The sequence below is a fragment of the Symphalangus syndactylus genome, chromosome 11 (assembly GCF_028878055.3).
Source record: "Symphalangus syndactylus isolate Jambi chromosome 11, NHGRI_mSymSyn1-v2.1_pri, whole genome shotgun sequence".
In the NCBI taxonomy this organism is placed as follows: Eukaryota; Metazoa; Chordata; class Mammalia; order Primates; family Hylobatidae; genus Symphalangus; species Symphalangus syndactylus.
Genome location: NC_072433.2, coordinates 120,103,137 through 120,109,927, shown reverse-complemented (window position 1 = coordinate 120,109,927; position 6,791 = coordinate 120,103,137). Strand labels below are relative to the sequence as shown.

General features: G+C 40.6%; 1 non-coding gene across 1 annotated transcript; it reads left to right on the top strand.

The window, feature by feature from the left end:
• The first annotated feature begins 6,347 nt into the window (after positions 1-6,347).
• Positions 6,348-6,547, top strand: LOC129457958 (U2 spliceosomal RNA). Its single transcript, XR_008649486.1, has one exon. It is a non-coding gene; the product is annotated as a U2 spliceosomal RNA (small nuclear RNA).
• Positions 6,548-6,791: the final 244 nt, after the last annotated feature.

The window sequence follows — 6,791 nt, the reverse complement described above, 5'->3', positions numbered from 1 at the left end:
AAGGAAGGAAGGAAGGAAGGTCTCCTTCATTTTTAAAAAATAGTTTTGTCAGATACAAAATTCTTAGTTAACAATGTTTTTTCTTTTGTCTGGCCTCTGTGGTTCCTAATGAGAAATCAGCTATTAATATTACAAGGCTCTTGTGAATGTAAAGAGTCAATTTTCTCTTGCTACTTTTTAGAGATTCTCTCTTTGTCTTTCAACAATCTGATTATGATGTGTCTTGGTGTGGTTCTCTTTCTATTTATTCTACTTGGAGTTTGTTGGGCTTGGATGTGTAAATTAAAAAAAACTGGGGCGTTTTCAGCTATTATTTCTTCAAAAAATTATTTTTAAGTCAAGGTCTTGGGCCGGGCACGGTGGCTCACGCTTGTAATCCCAGCACTTTGGGAGGCCGAGGCAGGCAGATCACGAGGTCAGGAGATCGAGACCAAAATGAAACTCCGTCTCTATTAAAAATACAAAAAAAAATTAGCCGTCGTGGTGGCGGGCGCCTGTAGTCCCAGCTACTCAGAGAGGCTGAGGCAGGAGAATGGCGTGAACCTGGGAGGCAGAGCTTGCAGTGAGCCGAGATTGCACCACTGCACTCCAGCCTGGGCGACACAACGAGACTCCCTCTCAAAAAAAAAAAAAAAAAAAAAAAAAAAAAAAAACAAGGTCTTACTGTCACCCAGGCTGGTGCCATCTTGGCTCACTGCAACATTCACTTCCTGAGCTCAAGCAATCCTCCCACCTCAGCCTTTCAAGTAGCTGGGACCCCAAGTGTGCACTACCACATCCAGCTAATTTTTGTATTTTTTTTTTTTAGAGATAGGGTTTCGCCATGTTGTCCAGGCTGCAAATATTCCTTTTGTTCCTTTCTATCCTTTTTTTCTGGGTCTTATTATGTGTTTGTTGGGATACTTACAGTGTTCTACAGGTCTCCAAGGCTCTGCTCATTTTTCTTTCCATTCATTTTTCTTGCTTGTCCTCAGGTTGGATAATCTCAATTGATCTATCTTCAGGTTGTCTGATTATTTCTTCTGACTACTCAAATCTGCTGTTGAGCTCCTCTAGTAAATTTTTCATCTCAGTTATTGTGCTTTTCCACTTCAGAATTTATATTTGGTTATTTTTATAATTCTATCTTTTGATATTAACTATTTGATGAGACATTATTCTCAAACTTTTCTTTAGTTCATTGTAAATGCCTTCATTTATTTGAACATATTGAAGGTAACTAATTGGAAATCTTTAGTAAATCCAACATCTGGACTTCCTCAGGGACAGTTTCTATTGACTATTTTTCCCTATGTATGGATTATACTATTTTGTTTATGTGTCTTATCTTTAAGTGAAAACTGGATATTTTAAGTAATATAATATGGTAACTCTGGAAATAAGATCTTTCTTCACCCTCCCACCAGATTTTGTTCTTGCTGCTATTTGTTCTTGTTCATTTGTTTAATGACATTTCTGAGGTAATTTTATAAAGTCTATATTCCTTGGTTGTGTTAGCCACTGAAGCCTCTATGTGGTTTTTTTAGTGGTTAACTAGTGATTGGACAGAGATTTCCTTAAATAACTGGAACCAATAAGTCTTCGTTAAGGGGTTTTGTGTGCATGTTGGAGTGTGCTTTCAATAAGCAATGGAGTATACAATTGGCAACTCCACCTCAGCCTTCACTTCCCATTTGTGCAGAGCCTCAAAGTCAGCCAGAGGTGACAGCCTAGGGATTTCTCATATCATTCTTGAGCATGGACACAACTCTACAACACATGCCTGGCCTTCTAGATTCCTGGGAATATATCAGAGCTTATCAAAGCTCTATGAAAATCTCATTCCCAAGCTTTTCCTCTTAAGCCTTTTTGTTAAGCCTGTTGTTTGCCCTGGCTGTTATCCATAATCTCAGGCAGCCATGAAATCAAACAATTGCTTCTAAGTGTTATTGACAAATGCACTTGGGGAAAAGGCCCCCTCTACCCTACCACATGGGTTGAGCTCCAAGTCAGGTGAAATAAAGAAAGCTTTACAAGTGGTTTTCCAGGGAACCACTAGATAGGTCAAATCATGAGAATTCTCTGGGAAATAGACTTCAAAGGTGCTCTAACCTCAGCCCCTTCTGGTGGCTGCCAGACCACTGGATTTCCTCATGAGTGCAGGCTGTTGGTTTTCAAGGTTACCATGGAGCTAGAGAGAATGGGTTAGGACTGGAACAAGTTAAAATACCACATTGCCAGCTGTTCTTACCAAGAGCCATTTTTCTTGAATAAACGCTTCCTGGATTGCTGCAACCATTTGGTTAATTTCTAGAATTCCAAAAAAAGTTGATCCTGATGATTTTTGCCAGTTTTCTCACTGCCCTCTGGAGAACAGAATTTTTGGAAGTTCTGTAGATTCTTGGGCCCCACCCCAAATATACTGAATCAACATTGCAGAGGGTTAGAGTGAAAATCTGTATTTTTGTAAGCATCCAAGTGATTTGTACCAAACCCTAAAATTTGAGACACTGCTACTTAAAATCATTGTTTGGTCGCCACATTTAAAAAATCAACCTTACTGAGCCAGCAAAACAACAGAATTTACATGTTACCAGAAATTTTAAGGCCTTTAGAATCTGCAGACAAGGATCATATCACTTTTTTCCTTGCTTTCTCTACCCCTTCCCAAAGCAAACAGAAAACATACTAATCTCAGGAATCCCATGTCCAGATAGTATAGAAATTGCCACAAGAACTTGGGGTCCTTGCTTTCTCTAAACTGCTTCTGAATGACCTGCTTGTAGCTAGTTCTATAGCACCCTGCAAGCTACTGGAGAAAGTTGAAGGTAATGCAGTTTGGCACATCTAAGCCCAAAATGCAGAACAACTTAAATCACATTGCAAAACATAGACAGAAGTCGAAACAGCCATTTCCTGTTCTGATCTCTGCTTGAAAAACAACAGCCTGCCTAACTGGAAAACATAAATCAAATCAATAGGACAGTAAATTACAATCTTTTAACTTCTGAACTAAAAGTGGATAGATGGATGCAATCAAGCCCACACCTGATTTCTTAATAACATTTTAAGCAGCCAATGATGTGGTGGTGGTGAGAATTCAGTTGGCCAAAATGCATGCATAATTAGAGCTAAATCTTTATGAACTCAGCCTGAAAGAATGTACAGATAGGCTTCTATTTCAAAATGCAAGGAACCTGCTTTAGAAGGTGCATGTGGGGCTTTGGGGAAACCATGTGGAGGCTGTTTGTGGGAAAATCTTCTGCCTAAGGCTTCCTGGCTTGGCTACCTCACTCAGAGGCTGTGCAGCTTTGGGCTAGTTTCCTAATATCTCTAATCCTCAGTGTCTTCATTGGGAAAGTGAGTGTCATAGTGGTGTTTATTTACAGGACTGCTGGGAAGATTAAACACAATAATTCAAGTGAATCCTTTATCAGATCACCTAGCGTGGCAGAAGCACGAGGCAGGCGGAGCAGGCTGATTCTAATCATTTGTGTCACAGGGATGTGGGTATAAAGGGCTCAGCATAATAACTACTATATTTTGCAGATGCCCTAAATCTGTGCTGCTCAATACAGTAGCCACATGTGGCTACTGAGCACTACAAATGTGGCTTATCTGGATTGAGATGTGCTGTAAGCGTAAAAGAAAACATGCACTGGGTTCTAAAGACTTACTACATTTAGGGCTGGGCGCGGTGGCTCATGTCTGTAATCCCAGCACTTTGGGAGGCCAAGGCGGGTGGATCACCTGAGGTCAGGAGTTCGAGACCAGCCTGACCAACATGGCAAAACCCCGTTTCTGCTAAAAAATACAAAAATTAGCCTGGCATGATGGATTTGGCCTGTGATCCCAGCTACTCGGGAGGCTGAGGCAGGAGAATTGCTTGAACTCCGGAGGCGGAGGTTGCAGTGAGCTGAGATCATGCCACTGCACTCCAGCCTGGGCAACAGTGAGACTGCATCTCAAGAAAAAAAAAAATCTTCATTAAAAAATAAAATCTCTCACCATGATCTCAGGCAGCCGTGAAATCATACAATTGCTTCTAAATGTTATTGACAAATGCACTTGGGGAAAAGGCTCCCCCTACCCTACCCTACAGGGCGAGCTCCAAGTCAGGTGAAATCAGGTTTCTATAGTTTAGTGAAATGTAGATTCTATATTGATTACATATTGCCTTGATCATATTTGGAGTACGTTGGGTTAAATGAAATATAGTATTCCAATTAATTTCACCTGTTTCTTCTTACCTTTTTAAATGTGGTTACAAGAAAATTTAAGTTTCTGTGAGTCACTTGTGTTTTGTGGCTCCCACCTAATTTCTGGTACAATATACTGTATTAGGTTTACATCCACCCAGTTTATTGAATATCTGCTATGAATCAGGCCATGTGGAGGTGGTCTAACAGGGGAATGTGTCACGTGCCACAGGGGTACACAGTAGGAAAGGCTGGTCCCAGGCATCAGGGAGGTCTTCATGGAGGAAGTGATGTCTGAGCTGGGTCCTTCTCTCTCCGCAGATCAGCAAGAAATTCAAAGGTGCTGATTTGCTGTGGGTTTGCTCCCTTCGGAATCTTCAGTCACATTTCAGAGGCATGGAAGACACCATGAACTTCCCTACCCTATGAAAACCCAATAGCCAGACAAACCCGGCAAAGGGCCAGGTCAATGTCAGGGATATTTTGATATTTGAACCTTCATCTTACTATTTGGCCTCATGTCCATGTCTGTCCAGTTAGTGAGGAGTGGATAAACATTGCTGGAATTGTTTTGTTTTTTGTTTTTTGCCTTGTGAGAACATCCAAGTATAGTAATGATTTTTAAAAATACAGTGCCAACACCTGTGATCGCAGCACTTCGGGAGGCTGAGGCAGTCAGATCACATGAGACCAGGAGTTCTAGACCAGTCTGGCCAACATGGTGAAACCCTGTCTCTAATGAAAATACAAAAATTAGTTTAGAGTGACGGTGCGTGCCTATAGTCCCAGTTACTCAAGAGGCTGAGGTGAGAAATCGCTTGAACTTGGGGGATGGAGGTTGCAGTGAGCCAAGATCGTGCCACTGCACTCCAGCCTAGGCAACAAAGCAAGACTCCTTCTCTAAATAAATAAATAAATATGAAAATAATAGAGCACAGTGGTTATTTTATATCAGAGATGGTAGATTTCAGAATAAAAAATGTTACTGGGAATAAAAAGGCTCATTTCAAAATGACAAAGGGATTGATTCTCTAAGAACCAATAACAATCTTAAACATTTATATACCTAATAACAAAGCTTTTCACCTTCAGTGCGAAATAATTTGATCCCAGTCCTCCTTATCTAATCTGATGACAGCTCTCATCTTCCAAGTAGTTAGGTCAAATTCTTTGACGTTATTTTGGATTGTTTATTTAACATCTCCTATTAATTCATCAACAATATATTGTTGTTTCTACCACCAAAATACATTTAGAGATCCAACACTTCTCATTGCCACCACTGCCTTTACCCTGATTTGTGTGCCATTTTCTCTTGCCAGGATTACTGTTGTAGTCTTCCAGTTTGCCAAATTGCTTCCATATTGGCCCCTCCTTTCCCAGTGTCTACTTTGATTTTGCTTATTGTTTGTCTATTCCTACTTGTATATGAATTTCAGGAAAGCTTGGATTTTTTTGTTTATTGGAATTTTGTTTTGTACCTAACTAATCCCTAGAAAATAACAAATATTCAATAAATTAATGTTTAATGTTTTTGTTTAAAAAAAAAAAATACAGTGCCAAGTGAAGCCAAGTGAAGGTTTGGGAAGTCAGTGCTCAACTTCTGCTGCGATAATCTTGAGGTCTAGGGCACTTTGAGGCCCTGGGTCAGGCGCAGTGGCTCACGCCTGTAATCCCAACACTTTGGGAAGCCAAGGCAGATGGATCGCTTGAGCCCAGGAGTTTAAGAGCAGCCTGTGATACGTCATTTCTACAAAAAAAAAAAAAAAAAAAAAAATTAGCCAAGGGTTGTGGTGTGTGCCTGTGGTCCCTGCTACTTGGGAGGCTGAGAGGGGAGGATCACTTGAGCTGGGGAAGTAGAGGCTGCAGTGAGCCATGATCACGCCACTGCACACCAGCCTGGGCAACAGAACGATATTCTGTCTTGAAAAAGAAGAAAAGCCTCTGTTAACTCGCCAATTTTCTGTCTTTCAAAAACAGTTGAAAGTTTGGGGGTTCAAAAACAACGTCATGAGTGAGATGTTCAATGACTCTGTCTTCAGGGAGTCCTACCATGCTGAAGATGCTGGAAGAGAGGCAATGTTTTGTTCGTTTCTACCAGGCATGGCCACATGAGTAATAGAGGGTGCAAGAAGATGCTGTGAATGTTCTGCTTTTTAAAAATTTATTATCACTTCTCGGCCTTTTGGCTAAGATCAAGTGTAGTATCTGTCTTATCACTTTAAAATTTTATTTAAAAAATTTTTTATTCCTTTTTTTTATTATTATACTTTAGGTTTTAGGGTACATGTGCACAGTGTGCAGGTTTGTTACATATGTATCCATGTGCCATTTTGTTTTGCTGCACCCAGTAACTCGTCATTTAGCATTAGGTATATCTCCTAATGCTGTCCCTCCCCCTCCCCCCACCCCACAACAGTCCCTGGAGTGTGATGTTCCCCTTCCTGTGTCCATGAGTTCTCATTGTTCGATTCCCACCTATGAGTGAGAACATGCGGTGTTTGGTTTTTTGTCCTTGTGATAGTTTACTAAGAATGATGTTTTCCAGTTTCATCCATGTCCCTACAAAGGACATGAACTCATCATTTTTTATGGCTGCATAGTATTCCATGG